General features: G+C 39.8%; 1 protein-coding gene across 1 annotated transcript in view; it reads right to left on the bottom strand.

Annotated features, from left to right (window-relative positions):
- top3b (DNA topoisomerase III beta) overlaps nt 1-6,101 on the bottom strand; it is a 52,205-nt gene extending 46,104 nt beyond the window's left edge. Inside the window, exon 1 of the mRNA XM_086313559.1 lies at nt 5,982-6,101. The gene's annotated coding sequence lies outside the window, so the exon portion shown is untranslated. The remainder of the gene's footprint in view (nt 1-5,981) is intronic.
- Nucleotides 6,102-15,476: the final 9,375 nt, after the last annotated feature.

The following is a 15,476-nucleotide window of genomic DNA, read 5'->3' as shown; positions in this document are numbered from 1 at the left end:
TATCTGATTTCAGCATCTTTAGTTCTCGTTCTTAAGAACTCTCTGTATAGAGCATTTTTCTTTATACATGCATTTTGCAGACCTTTTGTTATCCATGGACAGTCCATATATTTCTGTTTCCTACTATATTGCTTTATTGGACAGTTGGTATTGTACAGTAATGTAAATATTCTAAGGAATTTATTATAAGCACTATTAACGTCCTGTTCCTGATATACTTCACCCCAGTTTTCCTTCAATAAATCTTTTTTAAATGCATTCATTCTTTCTTCTGTTCTTACTTGTCTGTACTCTTTTTTACTGTCCATTTTATTGATCTTGTAATTCCTATCATAGATTGTAAAAATTGGAAGATGGTCACTTATGTCGTTAATCAGGAGTCCACTTACAGTCTTATTTTCAATGTCATTTGCAAAAATGTTGTCTATGAGAGTTGCACAATGTGATGTAATCCTGGTAGGTCTAGTAATTTTAGGGAATAGATTCATACAGTGCATTGTGTTTATAAATTCCTCAGTGGTTTTATGTTTATTTGGGTTTAGCAAATCAATATTGAAGTCTCCACAAATGAAAACTTTTTTGCGAGCTATTTCAATAAATGTTTCTTCTATCCAGTCTTTAAATGTCTCAATACTACTACCTGGAGCTCTGTATATACAGCTAATGATTACATTTTTACTTTTTTCTTTACAAATTTCAACTGTAATACATTCTAGTACATTATCAATCACCATCGTCATCTTTTCCACCACATTAAATTTCAAGGATTTGTCCACATACAAGGCCACTCCTCCTCCTCCTTTGTTTCGCCTAGTTATAAATGTGAATTCATAACCCTCCAGTTCAAAGTCTGTTCCTTTTTCCATATTGATCCAAGTTTCTGATAAGGCAATGACACTAAATGGATGTGAAAACTGGTTAAGATATTCTTTGATATGACTAAAATTAGCATAGAGACTTCTACAGTTAAAGTGGATAATTGATAATTTATTCTCAGTTTTAATCCTCTGATTGTAGTCTTTATTTGTATAGTAGCAGCAATTGTTATTGTTAGATGAGAAAAAGTTGTTGTCTGGATCTATTTCATGCTTCACAATGACATAACTGCTAAACAATTACCACAAATAAACTAAGATGTACTGTCACAGTATATCTGAAGCAGCAGCTGTTGTGATTTGGAGCTATATAAATAAAATGGAGTCAACAATTTGTGAGATGATTCATTTCAATCAAGAATCATTTGCTCTGCTTTATTCTTTAACTCATTGACACAGGCAATATTAACAATATTGCTCTCACTCATCATTTCTTTCTCCCCCCCCCCAAACACCAGAAGATTCAATAAAATGAAATTAATTAATAGACCATTTATTTAGTGCTGGTGGGCCTGAAATACACTGTGTTGGACATGCAGGCCTCGGAGAAACTGTTCCCCCAAAACAATTATTTGTGGTGTTTGAGAGAACAACCAGGGACAGAGAGGTGTTCATTTCAAAGAGTTAACCCTACACAACCTCTGTGATTAAGTCCTGGAAGCGGCTGTGAGAGGAGAGTCCGGAAAAAACGAATGACGTTTGATTTATTTATCTACAGAGGTTCCAAACAGCAGGCCTAACATCAGAAAAATATCTAAATAATTTGGAGCAGCCTCCTGGCGCGTTGAATTTCGTTAAAGATAATTGTCCCGGACACGCTGACACTAAAATCCCCCGCTGAGGAAGCTGCATAGGAATTATTTTTGACCTTTTATGGTTTCATTCATTGCGCTAATCCTTGTCAACTCCATTAGTTTGGCCTGTCCTTGACTAAATGGAGCTCCGGTTGATCTAAACTGGTTAGGTCAGTACTCAGCTTCTTCCAACATGTGTGGTCCAGCAGTTCCCCGCTTTAACCCTTTCACTGGTGGCGTGTGCTGCGGCTCCGTCAGGAAGTCTGTTTTCTTTTCTCTCGCTTTAACACAACACGCGGACGAAAACTACTCCAGTTGGTTAATAACTGTGCGACATTAAAGGTGCCGGTGCTGGCTGTGCCAAGTGCCTCGAGAAACCATGAAGCGTAGGAAGAGCATTCGAATCCCGACGTTGCTTTAGCTTTCCACTCCGCCGGAAAACATAGTTCCTCAGCAGTACACGGTTCACGTTGGCATGTTGCTATGGTTACGAACTCCTATACGTCTGTAACAAAACTAGAATGTACACAGCGCGGACTGATATGTGTGCGTGGGGAGTGGGGTTGCATTTAGGTCCTTGTAAATTGACGCTGTGTTCACGTAATTTAGGATTTTTATTGTAAAAACGCCGCAGAAATGTTGTAGTAGGAACTGTGAAAATTGACACCATTAACAAAGAGTGGTTTAGGTTTGTTGAAGGTTTATTGATATTTATTTCAGGAGAATAGGGCTGAGCCAGTCACGAACAGAGATTAACAAATGCGGGATATCATGTATTCGAGTATTCGGCCATTTTACTATTTAAAAACTCCGATTGCTGGCTTGTCTGATTATACCTGTGATTATTCCTCTTCAGCGAATGAAAGTTTAACCTATTACCAAATTACTAAGTACAAAGCTGGAAGTAACAGTATGTTTTTGTAGATCTATTTTCAAAACACAAACCCTCATAAATCCTTACACAATTTTCTCCTCTGCTCTGTTCAGAAATATTAGTCAGGACTCAGACTATATGTATTATTGTAGAATATAAAGCGCCTTGAGGCGACTGTTGTTATAATTCGGCGGTGTATAAATAAAACTGAATTAAATGGACTGGCTCCTGCTTTTTCTAGGCTCCTGTATTTCCTACCTTTCGTTACAACGTGAATGCAGCATGGTGTTACCACGATTAGGCTACAGTCCTCGGAATGCCAGGAGGCCAAACCCCGCCCCTCGCGAAATTTTTTTTATTCAGAACACACCCCTGCGCGACTGCATGGAGGGGGGGAGGGGGGGATTTGGGGCACAGGATGTTTGAACTATTTTATTCACAGATGTAGTAGTATACGGATGATTATCAGGACCCATAGAACATACAAAAAAAACCCGTGAATGTTTTTGATTCCCTGTTCTGCATACAACCATATCAAACAACATGGTCTGCTGGTCTGCACATGTTTTCATAATCAGAGATTTTGTTGGGGTTTTTTTTTTTTTAATTTAATTTTTTTTTTTTTACCAGTGTTGTGGACAACAAACAGTGGCATAGTCTAGAAGTCAAATGATGTTCACTCTCCTCTCATTAATAAAAATTTAATAATAAACACAGCAACTACACAGGATCAGGTATGATGTACTGTTGCCTCTTTAAATAGAACCTAGGTTAAAGTTGTCATAGCTCCGTCACTAGAGCATCAAAATGAATGACACTTTGTAAAGTTACACTCATTTTGTACCCTCAAGTATGAAATGAATGAAATTTCTGTTTTTTCTCTTAGAAATTAATTGTTTTCTACATTTATATATAAAAAATCAACTGATGCGTTAAATTATACATTATAACCTTGCTATCTTCTTTCCTAAATCTTTATTTATTTCTGTACCCCTACAGTTGTTTTGTGACCCAATTCAGGTGCAGTAACTATGGAACTATTGCTTTTTTTTTTTACTCAACTTATGCTATTTACACAATAATGCATCAGTCTCAGCATTTTGATTTACACACAAACACACACATAAAAATTATTTTCATGCTGAATAACCTACAGGCCCTGAAGACAAGTTTCTCCACTATAATTAAATTCTTTAATTAAAGGTGTAAGAGACCATGCTCAAATGAATTAATTATTTAATAAGACCAAAGTTATAAATAAACACACTTTTTTCCCCAGAGTAATTAGTTTATACCACAAAACCCAATTTTCAGCTTTTCATGTATTTTGCACCTGGGATTTTTGCAGAGTTGAAATGCTCATGTGCCTGTCTCTAAACACTTTGGGTTAGCTTCTGTTGGGTTGTAAATAAAATAGATGTGACAGTCAACAACAAAAGGTTCAGACATTGTTCATAGTGCATGTTTGAGGTACATTTTTCATTAAATAATGAACACAATTCAGTGGGCTCCATAGAAGATATAAACAAAGTATTGATCCTATTGTGCTAGTATGAGTCTGATTGCAATAGCAGCATACTGCTTTACACAAAGCACTAAGAGTTACAGAGAATGAGGTCATGTTGACCCAGAAATCAGAAAATCAGATAAATGAACCACAAATACAACAACCTTGCCAGTGTCTTCAAACTAACCTATGATGACAAAAACTAACCGGGTTATTGTCATGTCATGGCAGCAGATATACATTGACTTATGACTATCATAACACAGAAAACAGCAGAACCCTCAAACACCAGCACACAGAACACCCAAATGAAAGAGCACATCCAGATATCTGTAATGATAAACATGAAACGATACTTGGTTTCTCACTTTCTCTTACAGTATTTTAAGATATTTCTTAAATGTTCGCTAACTGTTTTTTCCAAGCATTAATACTCTTGTTGTGTTACATCAGTCCCAGAGCCAGCATTTATGGTCATATTTAAGCACTTGGTCACAAAATACAATCTTATACTACTCTCTCATAAAAAGTATGCTGCTTTTATTTTATGCTACTATGTGAAAGTTCAAGATTCCAAACACTATAACGTACCTACACTGAGCATCATTACACCTAGCTGCAAAGCTAAAATGCTGCATATTTATAAACACAGAATTATAAAATTACAGCTATATAGATTTCAAATACTAGCCATATTTTTCCATTTGCCTTAAGTAGCAATTTGCAATGCAAGCTTTTTATTTTATTAAATCTATTTTATTAAAGTAATAGACACAATTGACATGAGTCATTTATAGATTTTCAGCATAAAAGCAACAAAGTAAATCAGAAAACTTGTTTTATGGAAAAGGTTTAGTGTGTTATTTTAATCAGTCCAAAAGGATTAATTTTCCTTTTTGTATTATAGCAGTAAAGTGCAATGGAATACACACATACAAATACAATAAATACTACCGCTAAATATTGCATTTGTAAGTAGGAAAAAGCATGGGACATAAATCACAAAAGTCGCAATGCAAAAATATTCTAATGGAATCCCTTTAAATAATAATGATCCACACATCAGCATGTCTGACTGCCTTCACAATGGCTTTTTGTTCTGACTCTGCTGCAGGCTTAATTCTTAGGATCTAAGTGTCTTACTCGAAGTCACCTGAGCAGCAGTGAGATGGCTACTGTAAGTCTGAGTTAGGACAGCTCGTCACTACCTCTGTGGGCTTTCACATGCAGATGTGACTTTTTGAAACGCTTGGATTCATGAGTTGATGAAATCACACCTTTTCCATGTTGCAGGCTTGCATTTCCACATGACTAAGCAAACATTGCCTACGTTGTTTTCCTGACAGAGCCAGAGTTGTGTCCTGCTGCTACTGCCCCTGACTGATCACATGATCTGTACATGGGCGGAGCTAGAACACACATGGGGGCTGATGAATTCTTGCAACTGTGATTGGCTCAGAGTCACAATGTGACACATTGATGCCTGGCAGTCAATACTGTTAAGGGATTTTCTTTTTCTTGAAGGCCACAAAAGCACAAATGCTCAGTGGGACAGCATGTACTTTGTATGGAGACGAAGCCAGACTGCAGTCAGCCTGATGCCACACCAACACAGGATTATGAAATTGTGACGCGGATTTTTTGAACATGAAAATACAACTCTCGCTCTCATGCTAAAGTCTTCCCCGGTAAAGTGTTGGATAAAAACTTTTTGTCTTAGTTTAGGACCTGTCCCTGTCTGGGAGATCTGGCTGTGTGTGTGTGAAGCTTGTCTGCAGCCCTCAGAAGAAATGTCACATGTGATTAAAAGAACGGCTTTCCAACACGTTGTTACATCAGCCAGTTTGATTAAAGATACTCTATCAACACCAGGCTGGATGAACAGCTCTGTTACACCACACTAATGAATTATAAAAAGAAAATCAACTCACAAGAGATAATGCTCCGTTTGGCTCCATTGGATGCACTGAAATCAAGTTGTTGTTGTTGTTGTTGTTGGTTTTAAGGTAAGTCCCATGAGAGCGGGCTGATATGTATGGTTCTTGTCTTTTATCCTTCAGCAGCACTGTTGGCAAAGAAAAAGGTGAGCTGTTATTTAGGATGCTGCCAGTTCTTTTATTTCCTATGAAAATGAAGGGCAGGGATCCCTTCAGAGTGTGGCAACCTTTCATTAAAGTAAGCTTGGCCTAAATCTTTCTGTGACTGCAAAAGTGTTTTTGGAAAACTCTTTGTGCTGTTACAGATCTATGAAAACTGAACAGTTCCCGAAACATAACTCCTGTTATTTCTGTCATCTTGTGTCCAGCAGCTACTTTCACTGCTGAGAAGACTCTGAAACCCCTCACAGAGATGCATTCAGGAAGTGGAGCTATTTGAGCTGCTGACGTGCTTATTTTACACAGAAATGTTGAAAAATACTCACTGAGCTAAAACCAGAGCACATTACCACACGGAATATCTGTAACTTTGTGCCATCTGTTGTACAATGTTTAGTAAAAGCTAAACTGACAAACACGGGCCATGCACCCAGAGCAAACTGCTGCTTATCTGCTCAGATTTTTATCACCATATTTTTAATGTGACTCCAAGCAGCTCAACACTTAATGACTTTAGTGCTGAACAGCTATTCTGGCATATGTCTTCTCAGTTTTTCAGTCAGAACACTATTCCATCTTTAAAAAAATATGCTTTACATGTTTCTCATTTCATATTCCTCTCACATTCACTCTGGTGTTTGTTATTTGGTATTCTTTCTTTGTTATTTGTGTATTTTTAGATTTTCTTTTTAGATTTAGATTTCCCCCCCAGTTTAATTACAAGTGAAATTTCAGTTCTGTGGCCATGAGGATGGTTTGGCCATACACTTTGTGTTTCATCAAATAGGAAACTGTACAGATTTAACGATGCATTATATTCATCACAAAGAAATTCACTCGCAGCCAGAATTTGAGAGTGAGGCTCACAGCTGGAGGTTGTTTGTGGATATTTTTCCAAGGAACAAAGAAAAACAAGAAAACACAAGTTTGAACTTTGATTTGAACACAGCCCAGATGTGTGTGGACCCGAACGGCGGTCGTCACCACTAAATATGGGCATGGAACTTCCTGCGAACCCACACACCTCCCAGACTGTCAAGCAGAGACGAAAGTGAGTGCGCGTTTCTCACATACCATCTACCGCACGTCATGGCACACAGATCCGTGCAGAAAAGAAAGGCAGTGTCATATTTATAATGCGTGACTTATGTGTCACAGTCCGGGATCACATTGGTTTAAAGTGACAGGAAGTGGGAAACACCGGCTTGCAATTCATCATGAGAAAATATCGACGGGCACGTGTTCTCGCCGTGATATTTAGCGCAAGGCAGCACCGTCCCAGCACTGGTCCCTGTACGGAGGCGGGTCTTTTCCTCCGGACAATGGCATTATTTGGGCTCCATTGGTCAGGAATGGCACATTTCACAGGCTGTTGCCCTCCTCCGAGCGTCGACACAGCGCCTCCAGTGAGCCCAGCCGCCTTTAACCTTTTCCCACCCCAACCGTTACCCGCCCACACCACACCGACACATGCTACCGGGACCGGTGCAGCCATACGTGTCTGTGCCCACCGAGGGTCTGGGAACCAGTTATGTCCACGCTGCAGGAATACACATTCCACACTTCCTCGGCTGTTATTGCACCCGCATGTGTTTGAAGTGAGGGTGGTCCCGCTGCGAACACCATACTCTAGTCCACCGTCAGCTGCCATTTTCTGGGACACTGATGGAACAAGTTGCTGACTGCGGCTCTAAGTCGTCATTCCTCGCAAGCACCATAACACGATGTAGCACCTCACAGGCGGGTAATGAAAAATTTGTGAATGAATAAGAGAATTTGTGCTCATTGTTAAAATTAAACTATACAATGACGTTCCATTGGTATGTGACCAATCCCGAAAGTGATGAGATAATATTTCCACCAATAAGAACACAGGCACAGAAACGTACCAATTGGAAGCTGGCATGCAAATAAGGAATTTGTCTCGGCAAGAGCTGAATGTCAACTAGTCAAAGATGGAGTCCGGATCTGGGAGGCCGTGAGGTTGCCAATGGACGAAACAGCCTTGTTTTAACCGAGGAGCCGTTACGCCGGTGGAAACGGATGTGTGCGTGGGAGATAGATGGTGACGGCTCGGACGGTTTTCCCACTGAAGTGCTTCAACTTGGTTCCGTTGTGCTTCTTCAGTGTGTTAAGGACCGGCCCTGCCTCCGTCAGGTACCGTTGTCTGCGGGGCGAGAGAATCCAGCCACTGCTGCAGGCGGGGTAGCGTGGAGCTCGCAAACAGACGTGGATGTCGGTGGGTGTGATTGGCCGTGGAGAGGTTTCACCGCCTCTCCTAGCTTAAAACTGTCGAGCACTTATTGTACGTTTGTGTGCGTGTGTATGAGAGGGGGGAGGCGTAGATTGCGGGCAAAGTGAGAACACGCGTCTTAGAGAGCGTGATTAACAGGCGGGTGCAAGTAATCTTTGCCAACGGAGATATGAAAACTAAGTAGTTACTATCACTGGAGCTAGTCTGCAGCCTTCAGAAGAGCTACGGGGACACCCGGTAGTTCGCCACGGCTGTCAGCGGGGCCCAGCCCGGCTGCAAAGCAACCGTTAGTGCGAGTCCAGTTGAAGTTGTAGTAGTAGAATGCTTCAATACACACCTCGAACTTTAGAACGACCGAAGCTTCGCGCAAATTTTTCCAGACAAGTTTGTGGATGACTGGGCTTTGGTTATGCGGCAGACAACATGCAGGAACTGAAGAAACGTGTGTGAGATGGATATAGATGTATATCACACAAATTACACACAGGACGGAATGTCCTGTGTGTAATTTTATTTTGGTTTTCTTATTTTGGTTAAAATATGTTAAGAGACGTCGTTGCGTTTTTGCCGTTAACCTGACATGTAGCGTTTCTTTGGGGGCGTTTAAGTTTTTCAGCAGCAGAAGTAGAGCCGCGTGTGTTAGCTCGCGCTGCTGCTGAAGCTCTCGTTAGTTGGCGCGTGACGCGATGTGAGAGTTCAGACGGGAAAGCGAGCTTCTTCAGCTGATTGTAAACTTGTTTCAACAGTGAAAATAACAAGCCCCCTTCCCTCCCTCCACTCACAAGCCCCGCCCCTCTGTTTCCTAAACGAGGAGGGTTTCAAATGGCCACTTTGGCTAAAGGGCCAGGAATAGTAGGTATTAAATGAAGGTTTGTGGTATTGTATCGCGGAATTTGCTCTTTGCCCTATATACATCTTCTCCACCCTCGTTTCCTCCAAGCGAAGTCCGCGTGCTGCCGCGTGCAGCGTCTTGCAGCTTTTAATGTTGACCGGAACAAATGACAGGAAAGCTGCACGCATGAAACCAGCATCAGCAAATGCTGTGCTGCCATCAGTTCTGTGTTACACAGGACCCAGCGTAACAATGTCTCTCCAATTTGCATAGATTATATGCTTTCCTCCTTAGGCCTGTGTGTTTTCCGCTGTATAACCGCACGCTATTGTAAAAAGCCTGCTTGCTTTTTGCACGGCCGCGTTTGCAACCTGTTAATCCCGATAGCCGTGTGGAGGCTCGCGCTGAGCCACTGGCCTGTCTCCATAGTTTAGGAAGGCTGGAGCTGATGGCTTGTATGCGGGCTGTTCAATGGAGACCGCACGGACCGTGTTGTCCAAAGCCCTTTTTCTGTTGTACTACTGTGAAATCAGATGAGCAGTGCAATATTAAAAGGGCATTGGCTGACACCCCCACCACACGCACGCACACACCCCATCCCCCTTACACTTGTCGGTCCCCTTTTCGCGTTCGTCCAAATCTTAGATGTAACAGGACATAATGTTAGCTTTAAGGTGACTGGAGTGCTAGTTGTAAAGCTACGGCTGTGTCACAGTTTAAACTGCCCCGTCTTTACTGTGTGTGTGTGTGTGTGTGTGTGTGTGTGTGCGTGCGTGCGTGCGTGCGCGCGCAGAGGTCAGCTGCTTTGACGATGTTGCACTACTGTATCATCGCGGAAGCAGTGCAATAGTATTGTCATAGCATTCGGCCTTCGCCCTCCACTCCCAGCAGCGGGGAGACGGATGCCGACAAACGGAGGAAAATAGCGAACAAACATTTCCGCGAGCAGCCATAACTTACGCTCCAGCATAGTAGTTCCATGTTTGCTCGGTCCCTCAGTGAACTGTGAGGCTCAATGGAATAAAGCCTGTAATCAATTTTTCTTTATCACTTACAGTGATACAGTGAATTTCCAGTGAGAGATGAAATGCGTTTTATTTAAATTCCTAAGTAGCACGTAATGACTTTAAGTTTTACACATTTTTTTTAAAATAAAAGAGTCCCCTGGCTTAACGATGAATTTAGTCTTTTGTTTTTCTTGAGCTAAAAAAAAGTTGTATTTAGGAAAGTCCCTTAAGAACCCCTGCAGGTCCCCAGGGGGCAATTTGGGAGCCAGTGGCGAAGTTCAGAGGTTATTATGACAGGAAGAGTGTGTGGCTTTCCTATTCAACATGCTGCCTTATTTCTTCAGAGCCATCCAGGGCTTCTCTCCTGGACCCCGCCTCTTTACAAAAAAAAAAAGAGAACATTTTGTTCACAGGCTGCCTCAGTCTGCATTCACACCAGCTGTTCATACTAAGTAACTTTTTTTTTAGGTCAACTGAGCCAACTTTTCTCACGTTTTGTTAGGAGTGAACTGTGCTTCCATGATGCGCCATTGTATGAAATCAGACTGAACTGAGACCCTCCTGGGTCAGCAGATAATCACAGGAGGGAGTGACTAAAATCACGGAAGAAGGGGAAACTGTTTTATTTGTAAAAGTCATATGATATTTACAGCACAGTCTCTAAACTCAGTGTGTGTGAAAGTCAGTCCGGCTCATTTAATGACACTGAGATGATTGAGAGATGGTGATAATGAAAATGCAACAACTTTTTCTAATGCAGTGTGTGCTTATATTAGCACAAACCCTTTTCTTAAGTCCTGTAGACCTGGTCTTTCCAAAATGTATGAATTAACCTTAAAGATTTTAATGTGTAAGAAATGTGCTTAGTCTTGATTTATGTCCAGTCATCCAACTTTTTTGGGTTGTGTACTTTGTTTTTGTTTTTTTGTTGTTGTTATGTTTTTTTATTTGTTGTTGCTGTTGTTTGTTTTGTTTGTTTGTTTTTTTTAAAATAACTGTCTGCAGTTTGTGTGGCTTTACGGTATGTGCACGTTTTCCTGGCGAAAATGTTAGGTTTTTTTTTTTTTTTTTTTTTTTTAAAGAGTAACTGTGTATGTCTTTGCTGTAAACATGCAAGTCTGTAGGTTAACGCTGCACGCTTTTTCTTAGTTCCTCAGAGTGTGAGTGGTGCAGTGCAGCGCTCCCTTTTTTTTTTTTTTTTTTTTTCCCTCTTTCTCTTTCAATTGGCTTTTCAAAGCATAATTTAAGTGTGCAGGCTTGAAAAAGTCACGGTGTGGGTGGCATGGGGGGTAAGTTTCCTATTTGAGGCAAGTCAGGGTGGGGGTGGTGGGCCTTGTTAAGGAATGTTGAGGGCAGGGCCACTCTGGTTGGGCGCAGGGGGTTGGAGTGTGAGAGAGAGAGAGAGAGAGAGAGAGAGACTTGCCTGTAGCTTTACTTAGCCAATTTTGCAAGTGACTGTGGAATTTGCTGCTTGTTGTCTGGCTCAAGGGGGAAGTGTTGTAGTGAGGTGTATACTGGAGATATTGTTTGCAGTCGTGTCTTTAGCTGCTTGTTCAGTCTCTTGTGTCTAATAATGTAATGAGAAGACTGAAAAACGAGAAACTATTAGTGTTGGGAAGGCCTGTTATTGTACCACTGGTGGATATCATGGTAATTATTAGTGGAGATTCACCCTTCTAGTTTTATGTAAATATGGCTAATGTTTAGGGTAGCATGGTTGTTAGCACTGTTGCCTCACAGTTCAATTCTACCATCAGGCCGGGGTCTTTCTGTGTGGAGTTTGCATGTTCTCCCCATGTTTCCATGGGTTTTCTCTGAGCTTCCTCCTAAAGTCTAAAGATATGCAGTGAGTGGGGTTAAGTTAACTGGTCACTCCAAATTGCCCATGGGTGTGAAGACGAGGTAATTATTAAAAAAATAAATAAAAATAAAAAGCAGGATATGCATGTCATAGTAGTCCCTTGTTTTTAATGAACAATGTTACAGCAGCAGCTTTTGTCATTTTGTCCAAATGGAAATAGTAAAAGCTTCAATCAGCCAATTGTGTGCTGTCACAAATGCCAAAGTACAGTGGGAGAGGTTGGATGGCCAGCATGCAGACGCTTGCTGCTGTGATGGTGATGACAGGCAAATATCAGAGCAGACTGGCTCCATGTGAAATGCAGCCTATAGGGACGCTTCAAGCAGGAGAGAGTTATTCTGCAGCTTCTGTTAATGTGTCTCCTGACTGACCAGCTATATCTAGCCCCTCAAGCACAGCAGCAAGTAGATCCAGGTGTAAACGCACCTTAACCACCTCCAGAGGTGAGACATCCAGTTAAAAAGTCAATGTGTAAATGCTTCAAGGAGGCCACAGGAAGTTGCTGCACACAAACACATCCTGGTAGTGTTGTTCTCAGTTTCCATTTTATTTGCTGCAAATATGAATCAAATGTGTATAAACAAAGCACTTAGCATGATGAGCAAATAAAACAGATGGAGCTGGACTGGGAATCAACCCCAACCTGTTCATATGTTATGCTGTGAATAAATTCAGTTTAAATGCAGTTTGCAGTTGATTAGATCAATTATTCAACTGCTTCATTTGTGAAAGAAAATTAACCATGGTAGTAGTATTATTATTATTATTGTTGTTGCGTGAAGGGGGTTATGGAGTAGATCAACGACGTGGTCAGGACCCTGACTATTTCTTGAGCACAAAGTGGGAGAGAAGAAGAGTGGAATTAAATTCATCTGTTGTCTCGAATGTCTTTGGTTTTATTGAATGTCACTGAAAATGATGTAGTCTGCCTAACATGCTTTCTGTTACCAAAAAAAGAGGGAGCGAGAGAGAGGTCATTGAAAGGACCAACAAAGATATTTATTCATCATGCAGTGAATAAGCTGGAAGCCCTTTAAACACACTAACCTAAAATGGAATAAATCATATTTATAAAACGGGGAAAATAAAGCCATTGGAAAACACTACAACACCCCTTTTTCAAGAAGATGTGAATTAAATTTTTCTGCAAAGAGTCCAACATTTGAAAACTCCCTGTGAAAAAATAAACTCTTTCAACTTACTTAAATTAGTATACAGTCTGTCTGAAAAAAATGTGATTGCTTTACTAGTTCAAAATTCTCTAAACATTTCTAAAATGTGAAAGAAGAGTTAAGTTAACGAATGTGTGTAAGCTAAGTTCTATAAATTGAAGAAATTAAATTGAAATTCTTTCACACTTGTTTTCCTTTTTTCCATTTAAAAAAAAAAAAAAAAAAAAAGGTTCCTCAGTTAACAGGGAGCCCTTACAGCCATTACTCGGTTGAAAGATGACATGAGTCTGCTCCCAGTTACACTAGGATATAACAATGCAGTCTTACAGTTTTGGAAATCTAGAAAAATAGTTTAGAAATACTCCATTTCTCATGTGCATGTTCCCCAAAATTATTTTTCTTTTGTCCAGCCTCATGTCACCAATTTCATTTCAAAAAAACATACAACTCTAGTGTTTATAAATAAAAATAAATGAAATGAAAAGTATACACCAGTTGCTGAACTTCTATGAAAATAACAATTTTGGAAACCTGGCCTGTTATTCTTGTACTGCTGGTCCTAATGCGAATGCAAGTTGAAAGGTCCGAGTTCTTTTGTCAGTAGTCAGTACTGTATAAATTATGATTTAAAAAAACAAACAAAACAACAACAAAAAACATGTCTGTCGCTTTGGATGAAGAGTGCAATACAATTCTGCACACCAAGCATCCACTTACCTTTATTCAACTTCTAAAATAAAAATTTGACAATCGTAATGCAAACAGGAAGCAGAAAATTGTACAGAGACTGAATGAGAGACACACACACACACACACACACACACACACACACACACACACACACACACACACATATAAATATCTTGGAGAGGACAAAGAGCTTGTTCAGCATCCCATGATTAGAACTAAAACTGCATCGTTCCTCCTGAATCTGAGGTTTGATGGGCTCTTGTGTCCGTTAACCTGATGTGGACATTAGCAGGGAAGCTGAGCAGTGTGGTCTTCCTGTAGTTGGAGCACACCCTCCAGTCCTTCCTCTTAAACCACCTTAATCTGCCAGTCGAAAGGCATTGAATGTTGCCTAACAGAATCTTTTCGAGGCCAACCAAAAGTCTCGTTCCATGCCCTCACCAAATGCCTCCCACACGTATTGATTTTTTTTTTTTTTTTTGGCTTTAGCTACTTCCATCTACCAATTTTCTTTGGGAGAACCTACCAGGAGCAAAGGCCTCTAACAACACGGCCATGGAGGGGTGGTTTGTCAAAAATATCCTTGTATCATTTTCCCACAGCTTATCACTGATGGGTGTGGCAGCTAGTTGTAGGAGTGTTGTCTATTATTATTATTATTATTATTATTATTATTATTATTATTGTTGTTGTTATTGTTTTGGTAACACTCTTTTTGATACAAAGAAGAACTATCTTCACTTTTTAAATTGGCTTTATTTATTTTAAATCAGACTTTTATACCTGTCTGGCACTTGTTGGCTTTGTGAATAATAGTGATTTGAGGTTTGGTAGCCAGCCCTTTCGCTCCATTAACGCTTGTTTTGACACATCATTTAGAGCAAAAATGTATTATTTTAAAAATGTGTGTGTGACATTTGTATCAAAGAACAGATTTACATTTTTTTTAAGTATTCATGTGGGGATGACCATTTATAGCCACTTCAGACTTTTTCGTTCTCTCATTTGTTATGTAATAAGTCATAAGATGATGATGATAATCATTTTATTAAGGTTTCCGAGTTAAACATAGAACAGTGAAAATGGGAATAATTTCATTGTATAACTACATACACATAACTGATTTTTCCACTTTATATTTTTTAATTGTCAGTTTAAAAACCAAAAACTTATATTAGAATATAAAAACTACTATGTTGGGTATAAAACAAGGTTTGAGTTCAGTATATTGTTTGCCACTTCTTTTAAAGTTCTGTTTTCCTTGTTGCGACCTCTTAATGTCATTTTTCCTTTTTTGACTTTCAAAAAAAAGTACATTTCTTGATCACCTGTGAAACAAATTGATTTTTGTTTTATTGACTTTTGCAAATTTGTATATTAAACTGTGAGGGCTAGAAATGAACTTAAATACAAAAGTTCATCATAAAACTGTTTTCAGTAAGTGGTGTGTTCTGAAAATAAGCCCATTAAAAATGATTTTCTCCTGTGAAACCATGCATTTCTGGATTACTTTC

This window comes from Aulonocara sp. 'chitande type north' Nkhata Bay, linkage group LG12 (assembly GCF_057382095.1).
Source record: "Aulonocara sp. 'chitande type north' Nkhata Bay isolate Kocher_YH1m ecotype deep benthic linkage group LG12, A_spYH_male_GT1.1, whole genome shotgun sequence".
NCBI lineage: Eukaryota > Metazoa > Chordata > Actinopteri > Cichliformes > Cichlidae > Aulonocara > Aulonocara sp. 'chitande type north' Nkhata Bay.
The sequence above is the reverse complement of the archived record's forward strand: the minus strand, read 5'-3'. Positions and strand labels throughout refer to the sequence as shown.